This window comes from Xyrauchen texanus, chromosome 1, assembly GCF_025860055.1.
Source record: "Xyrauchen texanus isolate HMW12.3.18 chromosome 1, RBS_HiC_50CHRs, whole genome shotgun sequence".
NCBI lineage: Eukaryota > Metazoa > Chordata > Actinopteri > Cypriniformes > Catostomidae > Xyrauchen > Xyrauchen texanus.
The window spans coordinates 53,897,838-53,907,564 of NC_068276.1; the positions used below are offsets into that span (position 1 = coordinate 53,897,838).

The 9,727-nt window shown below is 36.5% G+C and overlaps 1 long non-coding RNA gene across 1 annotated transcript; it reads left to right on the forward strand.

Moving 5' to 3' along the window:
• The first annotated feature begins 3,394 nt into the window (after window positions 1–3,394).
• On the forward strand, window positions 3,395–4,156 carry LOC127653578 (uncharacterized). The gene is made up of 3 exons (XR_007971835.1): window positions 3,395–3,412; window positions 3,736–3,802; window positions 3,918–4,156. It is a non-coding gene; the product is annotated as an uncharacterized LOC127653578 (long non-coding RNA).
• The last annotated feature ends 5,571 nt before the right edge of the window (window positions 4,157–9,727 follow it).

Consider the following 9,727-nt stretch of genomic DNA (forward strand, 5'->3'; position numbering starts at 1 on the left):
TCTCGTGGCCAAAAAAATCACGAGCGCTGAAACTGTTCTTGGTCAGATATTTGTCATGTTAAATGGTCTGCACCATTATATAGCTCGTTTTAAACCTTAGTGGTATTCAAAGCACTTTACACTGCATCTCATTCACCCATTCACACACCAATGATGGCAGAGCTGCCATGCAAGGTGCTAGCCAGCAATTGGGAGCAACTTAGGGTTCAGTGTCTTGCTCAAGGACACTTCGGCATGTGGAGTCGTGTGGGCTGGGAATCGAACCACCAACCCTGTGATTAGTGGCCGACCCGCTCTACCATCTGAGTCACAGACTTAAGTAAGTCTACTTCATCAACACTAATAAGTAAATGATTAAAATTCTCTTGAGGCTTCAAATGAACAACAAATTGAAGGGACCAATGGGTTGACAACAGATTTGAAGGTTTAGAAATGCTTTATTTCACAGAGACTAATTGGTCAAGGGAGAAGTCCGTTTGAAAATACAGAGTCTTCAAAATATGTCTAAGATGTTTGTTTTTCCAAGAACATCCTTGAATCAAATTAATTCAGGGATATCAAATATGTGGTCCTACTTAATATTAGGTGCCTTTAACTACTATGTTCTAACATTCAAATACATACAGTAATAATATATATTTATTGTATAACTACATGTTGTTCTGCAAAATTCTCAGAAGATTCACTTTTGCTGCTAGGTTGAGGTACGGGTAGGTTTAGTAGTAGGGTTAGAGTTAGTGTTTAGGGAAAGGGTTGGGGTAGGGTTAGGGTTAGGGTTAAGGTTAACAATGTAACTATAGATGGAATTAAATGCAGGTATTTTTTTTATGTAAATACATTGTAACAACACATATGTACATAAGTGCATTGTATCAAACGCTTAAGTACACAGTAGTTAAAGACTCCTAATATAAAGTGGATCCAGATATGCTTATGGACTGCAGCCAAAAACAAACAGGGTAAAATCAGGTTAACTGAAGGGCCCATGACAAAAACTGGTGGTCCAGTTTACCTGAATTCACCCCTACATATGGTATGAATATACAGTATACACAATAAATTTGCCTGATACAGGAAATACAATGGACACATTTAATCGATAAGCTTTGACATGTTCTTCAGTTGAAGTATTATCTGTTTCTAATAGTTAACATTGTTATCCTTGGCTCAACACTTTGAATGCAGATTGATTCCATGGGTTTAATCACTGAAGATTTAGCCAGTGGCATTGTTATACACTCACAAACACACACACTCACACAAATAGAGTACACATACAGTTAATCTGACATGTTCTTACCTGAAATACTCTTATCACTCCACAACTGTTTGTGTTTCCTCTTCCTCCCAAATGACTTAAAACACTCTGCTGCTTTCCACAGCAACTGACTAATTGACAAGAGTCCGTCCCCGAGCCCAGATGGCAATCCACACCCATGTAAAGTGATGGAAGAAAGGAAGGAGGAGGGTGTTGTGTGGAAACTCAGAGCTGGGAGGTGGGATGGTCCTGCTTTAGAGGCTTTTAGGGAAGAGTGAGAAGGGTATGGAGAGTCGCCTGACAAAGGGAGCAGAAAATGCAGAGGCAGTCAGAAAACAGAGAAGCAAACACAAACAGACTGAGATCAAAGAAAGCACTCTACACTCTGACAACACCTACACCATCAAATAATGACAGATTGAGGGTGTCTTCCATCAAAGAGGTGTCTAGAAATGGGTGTTTGTTCGCAAAGATCTATGGAATAATTTTCTCAAGAGTCTCTTATCTTATATGTAGACTTTTAAAGCAGCCACCCTAGATTGCAGCTCTGTACACTTTGGCATTTTCTCAAACAACTTGCCCCTCCTTTTAAAATATTTTTTTAAAATCTGGGTTACAGTGAGGCACTTACAATAGAAGTGAATGAGGCAATCCGTGAACGTTAAAATACTCACTGTTTCAAAAGTATAGCCACAAGATTTTAACAATATGCATGTTAATGCAGCCGGTGCCAGCCAAACATCACTTCTATTATGATGTACTTCAGAGTATGAACTGATGCCAACTCCAACCGTAAGACATGGATACTTCATATGCCATTGTCTGAACCTTGGATTTAGGATGGACCACACTGAAATAAACGGCCGGTTGATCTGTGCTGCACCTCACTGATCTCTGCCTGGGTACTTGAGCACCTGCCCCTTTGCCCCCTTGCCCCCAAAGTGCCCTTTTGTCAAAGAAAAAAAATCCTCTCATTTTTTTTTTATTTATTAAAGGCCCTTTTGTGAATGCCTGCCTATGCCAAATCTAAATATTAGTAAAATGTATGATTCATAATTTAGCCTTAAATAAAATGATCCAGATGATGACCTTTCACCTGACGACGACCTCATCCGACCGGGACTATTCCTCACGCCGCACGGCCGCAGCACGCGCATTTTTTAATTACCGGAAGATATTTTCAACACCGCGACCGCGGCAGCTGGTAAGTGGGGATTCATTCCCAGTGAAGTGATTTTGATGTTTATTTACTTATTATTATTATTTTACAAGAACGACGTGAAGAGAGCATGCAGATATGTTGTATATATTGCTGTGTGTAGCCTGTAGAAGTAACGTTACGTTAGCTTGCTGTTTGAGGGAGAAAAGTTTCACTCACAGGCGTCGAGGGTCTTGTCTTTTTATGCCTTTTGACTAAATTATTATTATTATTTCAGTATTTATTTAAAAAAATGTAGAGTGCCTTAAAATAATTATCACAACAACACTGATAAGGCTTATACTGATTTTCTCATTCTCTGAATTATCATTATAAAAATAAAACAATTCAGAACAGGATTAAAATATAATTATATTTTAAATGACAAAAATATTTTCTTTCTACAACAGCAAAGACCACTATTCAGAGACGCTTTAAAGGAGGAGATAATTCCAAATGGGAAATATTGCATGCCTTCCATTGCCTGACAGTCCCAGAGAACTGGAAAACAGCTAGCATTCCAACAGCAGCACTCCAAGCTGTGAAGAAACTGTGCCAGTTCTACAATATTGAAGATGAAGACAAATTGCAGACAGAATTGAAGGTCTTCCATACGTCATACTCATGCCCACCACCAGCCAATGTGTCTTCTATTCTGTCAGTGGTCAAGGAAAACAATGCACATCTAGTTTTCCCCAACATGACTCTGCTGCTGAAGACATATGGCACACTTCCGGTGTCCACAGCAACTGTGGAACGTTCCTTCTCAAAACTGAAACTTGTGAAAACCAAACTTCGCAGCCTTTGCAAAGAGGAGAGATTGTCTGACCTTCTTCTGTTGGCCATTGAGAAGGACATTCCAATAAATGACAATAATGTCATTAACATTTTTAGGGACATGGCAAACAGGACATTTCTGTTATAAAAGTCTACAACAACTCATCCTCCACTTATTGGTAAGATTAATGCTACACTGTGATTTTTAGTAGGTGCCAACAGAATGAACACATACACATTTTAGTTTCTTTATTTATATTTTTGATTAGACATAATCAATCAAAATCCAACTACATCTCAGAGTCACAATGCAACTTGAAATCATGATCACAGTATTGTGTACTGTAGACAGACAAGCACACACACCTCTGTCTATATAGATGTTTGTGTCTCACTCTCACCCCTGCCATGGCCACCATCATCCTATCCCCCATTAATGTTTTTTTTCTTTCTCAGATAATTTTACTTTTTGAATCTGGTATCTTATTTTCTCTACCTGCAGCTCTTGGTGTGCAGCAGCCTCTGTGAGCATCTCCCTCTTATTTTCTTGGAGCAGTCAGCCTTGGCAGGTCAGTGAGCCAGTTCCAAACACTCTCAGCAATCTTTACATCTTGTCATGGTAACATAACAATTGTTTAATCAGCTAATATATCTCCTATATGTTTGTTGTTTTAATGTCTACAGTCTCTCAGATCAACTCCAGTATTAGCAGCAGCAACAACAACAGCAAAGGCAGCATACTCACTCAAGGAATTTAGTAAGATTTTACCAGAACAGGTATCACATTAATGTAAAAAATCTGTTGTATTTGCTGTAAAATAAAATTGCTGTATTTTTTCTGTTTGCTTTGTTTTTGTTTTATTATATTAATGGAACTCTTGTATTTTTGTAATTCAGTTTTTGCCATCAAAATAGCCACAAATGCTGACATGGCATTAAATAAAACTATACTCTACTGTACCGAAACATGGGCCACGTTGATTTTACTATAACGTTTACTATAGGCTGTTCTTAATTATTCTGTATAACAGAGAAGAAAAAGCCATCAGGTTGGTACAACTTAAGACACTTCAGTTTCTAATTATTCTGGACAGAAAATATTTTTTTAACTTTTAAACTTAAAATTGTCTTTTCTGTTCTGTTTCTTTTCCAAAACTGCATCACAGCATTTGCTGCCGTATCAATACAGAATCATCCGTATCGATACGCGAATCAGCAAGGAATGTGTCACGATATATTACTGTATTGATATTTTGAGCACCGTGCTATTTAAAGCCTTGTTCCATGTGCCCCTTTTATACTTTGAGCACCTGCCCCTCCAAAGGTCTCTGCACGGCCCTGCAACGTTGGTCTAAGAAGAGTTGTAAAATTGTGTATATAAAACTGTGTGAATTAAAAGGGGCGTTACCTTGAAGCCAAGAAGCCGTTTCACGTGTCATCCTTGGGGCAAACTCTTACAGTTTGTTTACTCAGACCCCCTCAAAGACTTCACATGTACACAAATACAATTATCAACAAGTTTATCTTCCCGAAGCCTTTAGCAGCATGACATTGTTTCAAGAATAAGTGGAGCAAGGCCCACTTAACAGATAAGACGGATGGTAACTATCTTCATTTCAGTTGTATAGCACTTTATCTACTACATCAGTTATGTTTGGATGTTAAGCTACAGTCTCTGAGAATCATGGAGGCAAAATGTTAGAATGGAATGTGATCATTTTTAAAAGAAACCCACGTTTTCAAAGTTTCCGTAGACCATTAATTTGTGGTTATTGCAAAAGTGAGTGTGAAAAGACAAGTAAGCCTATCGGAAAAGGAAAAAATCTAGAAACAACCCTCACAGTCTCTCACAGTTCCCTGTCAGTCAAGTTAACATGACTGCTCAGCTTTGAATATATAAGAACTAAACTCATCCTTCCTAAGAGCCTTCTCATAAGACAAATTGACTGGAACGTGTGGCTGTGGGAAAAGCCAAACACTTTATGTGGAGAAACTCAACAGCATCTATCCAAACTCAGGAGATTCTATTCATATAAACCGTAATTAAATAAGCAAATGCCTAAAACAATGGGTTACGATTAAGGATTAAAGAAAGACCTTCAATTGCTTGTTATCTTTACTTTAGATAAGTTCCTCCAAATATTGTGGAAACTGTGCAATACCTGGCAAAGTTCAGATTGAAATCTTACATTAACCATTTGAGAATCAACCACTAATAAAAGAGTATCAACAGTGCCACTAGGTTTTGTTATTAAGTTTTTATTATTTCATTTGAAATGGCTACAGCTGAGCAGTCAAGAAATTGTAATTTCCCTCCTGAGGCCTATTCAAAATCAATAAAGTGCAAAGAGGTGATCCTAACAGGCTGATTTACTGTAACAATAAATATCAAAGACATAACTCCGACTCCTGGATTTGCCTCAAGGCAGGAGAGACCCCTCTCTCCTAGCATAAATTAAGAGGCTTTTTCTCAACGGTTTTCTCAGCGGTACTGGTTAATTATTGTTTAAATCCATTAGCAAAAAATATTTAGGAAGAGACATTAAGTACTGGTCATTCTTGCATGGTATTGACGGACACAGTGATCTGACAACCAATAAGAGTGGAGGGGTGTGAAAAGAGTATCCAAAAGCTCTGGGAAAGTAGTTGGATTCAGACAATATCAATATATATATATTCAATGGGGTTAAGATCCATAACACTCTTCCAATTATCTGTTGTCCAATGTTTGTGTTTCTTTGCCCACTCTAACCTTTTCTTTTTGGTTTTCTGTTTCAAAAGTGTCTTTTTCTTTGCAGTTCTTCCCATAAGGTCTGCACCCCTGAGTCTTCTCTTTACTGTTGTACATGAAACTGGTGTTGAGCGGGTAGAGTTCAATGAAGCTGTCAGCTGAGGACATGTGAGGCGTCTATTTCTCAAACTAGAGACTCTGATGTAATTATCCTCTTGTTTAGTTGTACATCTGGCCTTCCGCATCTCGTTCTGTCCTTGTTAGAGCCAGTTATGCTTTGTCTTTGAAGACTGTAGTGTACACCTTTGTATGAAATCTTCAGATTTTTGCTATTTCGAGCATTGTATTGTATAACCTTTATTCTTCAAAACAATGATTGACTGACAAGTTTCTAGTGAAAGCTGTTTCTTTTTTGCCATTTTTGACCTAATATTGACATTAAGACATGTCAGTCTATTGCATACTGTGGCAACTCAAATACAAACACAGACAATGTTAAGCTGCATTTAACAAACTAAATAGCTTTCAACTGTGTTTGATATAATGGCAAATTATTTTCTAGTACCAAATTAGTAATTTAGCATGATTATTCAAGAATAAGGTGATGGCTGCTGGAAATGGGGCCTTTTTAGGTTTGCTCAAATATTACTTGGGACAGTGCTGTTTTTTACCTCAGTAATGTCCTGAATATACTTTGTGATCAGTTGAATACCACTTTGATGAATTAAAGTACCAATTTCCTTCCGAAACAGCAAAATCTGTACATTATTCCAAACTTTTGGCTGCCAGTGTGTGTGTGTGTGTATATATATATATATATGTATATATATATATATATATATGTATATATATATATATATATATATATATATATACCCTCTCTAACACTATCCCTCTGAATTTAAAAATCAACACATCAAATATACTCTTGCAATGTCATATGTTGTCAAATCACGACAACTTCTAGAGATTATTTGTCAAAAATATATATTATATATTTTATTCTATATCTACACTGACGTCTTATTCTGAATGGATTTGACTTCATAGATCAAATTGATTATTTATAAAGGTGTGCTCCTCACAACAACACTTCTATCACTAACTCTATAAGGGGCATATTCAAATGGAAAAGTGCCATTTTGCCTTAAATTGTCAAGACCTATAAGATACATATTTCATGGCTAGGATTCACTAACATTTTATTCAGTTGAATTTAATAATGGTCTATAAAAATATATTGTATTTTCTGCTTTAAAAAAATAATATTGTTTGCTTCATCCAAAAGCCATAATTGTGTTTTTGAAACTAAAATAATTTAACAATAGTGACATCTATTGCTCAAATATGAACCTACAACTACTGTAAACTGCAAAAATATCTTCAAGGTTATTACCAAGGGATTGCACTTGATACTTTTATTTGTGCCATGAATGCAAAAGTGAATGAATATACTGTAGATTAAATGATCACTCTTGCTCACATGGATTAAGTGCAACAAGTTGAAACGAGTCCTTGATTCTGATAAATGGAAGGTAGTCAAGACCAAACCAAGCCTGTTCACTTTGAGACTCTGCTAGGAAAATTGAGGACACAATGCGTGTCAAATGGATTGTGACATTCCAGGGTTTTCTGTGGGAAAGCCGTACTTGCTTTTTTCAATGGCTTTTGGTTGAAGGGGCTTTGAATTCTCCCCACCCACTAACTAGTGAGCAAGATTATACTGTGGCAGAATCAAGGCTTAGCATTCTCAGGTGAATCGTATTTGCAAAATTAGATTTTTTAAATAATTTTTATTCTACTTCCTTGGTCTTCTGAGATTAGTTGGGATTCATGGACTGATGTTAGTCAAGTCAACTCATTTTTATTTGTATAGCGCTTTTCACAACACACATCATTTCAAAGAAGCTTTACAGAAAATCATGCATTAACAAAAAAAAGAAATTAAAAAATGAAACTGTAATATCTATAATGTCTTACAGTGATCATTGTGTAGTTTGAATAAATATGATTGTAAAATGTGTATAGAAATTAAATAAATAATAATTGTATTTAGAACCCCTGTGAGCAAGCTGAAGGCGACTGTGCGAAGGAACACAAAACTTTGTTAGTGATAAATCTGGGGACGATTTGGTAGACAGAGACCTGAGCAAAGCTATTCTGGAGATGCTGCACATTAATAAACTGTCAGCACCTCAGCAAGCAAAGCCACACCCCTATATGAAGCAGGTTATTCAGTCCATGTATTACCAGTCCGGCTCGATTCAAACTAGGGTCTCTGGCATGGGAGGCAGGCATGCTAATGAGGCTACAGCCCTAATATAAGCATCAGTCGCCAGTGCACCTCTTGAGGCCATGGGAGTGAGGTTTACACAATGCACAGCTTCCTACCAGCTGGCTACTGTTACACATGGACACAGGTAAAAGACCCAAGTGCTGCTAATGGGACTCTTGTGCAGTTTCCAGAGCATTGGAGGTAAAACAAAATTATACACAAAAAATGTTTTTTTCTTAAAACTGAATTAAATGTTAAAATAAAATAAAATGTATTGTCAACACTTTATTTTTCTATGGATATACTTTTACTGTAAAAGTGGGGTCTAAAAGTCTAAGACCGCTAATGGAAATGCTTCTCTCATTTAAATTCTTGTCTGATTTAATGCCAAAATGTGTCTTTACAAATTATATAACAAATTAAGTGAAATGTGAACCATGTTGTGATTTGAGAATGTTTCAAAGAGCATCTTTCTTGCAATATAAGCAAGGAAATCTGACCTTTTGTACAAAGGAGTTACAGGAATGTTAAAGGTTCAGTACAAGTTGAGCTCAATCAACAGCATTGATGTTGATTACCACAGAAAATAGCTAAGACTCCTCCCTCATTTATTTAAAGAGAGAGGGAGTCAAAAACTGTATAAGGCACTTACTGTGCAATGTAACTGAATGGGGCCAATTAACATTCAAATAAACATGGTTTTAATAGTATAGCCACAAGATGTAATGTAAACAATATACATGCTTTTATTGTTTTTAACATGATGTTATTGTTATAAAAACATAACGGCATTTCTATGTCATGGCAGCAAAGTTTCAATTTTAGAAATAACTTTTCACAGACAAGACTAGTAAGCAATTTTATCACTTCAAACTCTTGTTAACACATACAATGGTTACGACCTGTGGTTATACTTTTCAAACAATGCACATTTGAATGTTTATGAACTGGCCGCAATCACTTCCATTGTAAGTGTGTACAATAACCCCATTTTTTATTTTCTTCTTTTTTTATAAAAAGAGGGACGATTCTAAATTATTTATTGTAGTAATCGACATTATGCCACAAATGCTGTCAATTGAGCTTAACGTGTATTGAACTGGAACATTCCTTTGACATCAGTCAATGTCCCAAATCTTAAAAATTGCATGTGACATGTGGAGAGAATCTTATATTTCTTCTTCATTTTAAGTCATAATTTTTCTTTATTTCAAAATGTTTCACAATTCAATAAATGTGTGTAAATACAGGTTGAAAAGAAGAAAAAAAAATCTAAGATTCTCAATGCCGTATCAGACTTTTTGACTGGACTGACATTGAATTTGTTCATGTTCCTGAAAATATCTGCTGTCTGTGATGTGTCAGGTGGTGGAGGGCTGAGAAGTGTGTTGAATGTTCTAAACAAGCTACGAGTGTCTGTGGTGCTGTTGATCTTGGTCTGGTAATAGGAGGTTTTTGCAGCTTTCTGAGAAAGTTGCAAGCAGAAGC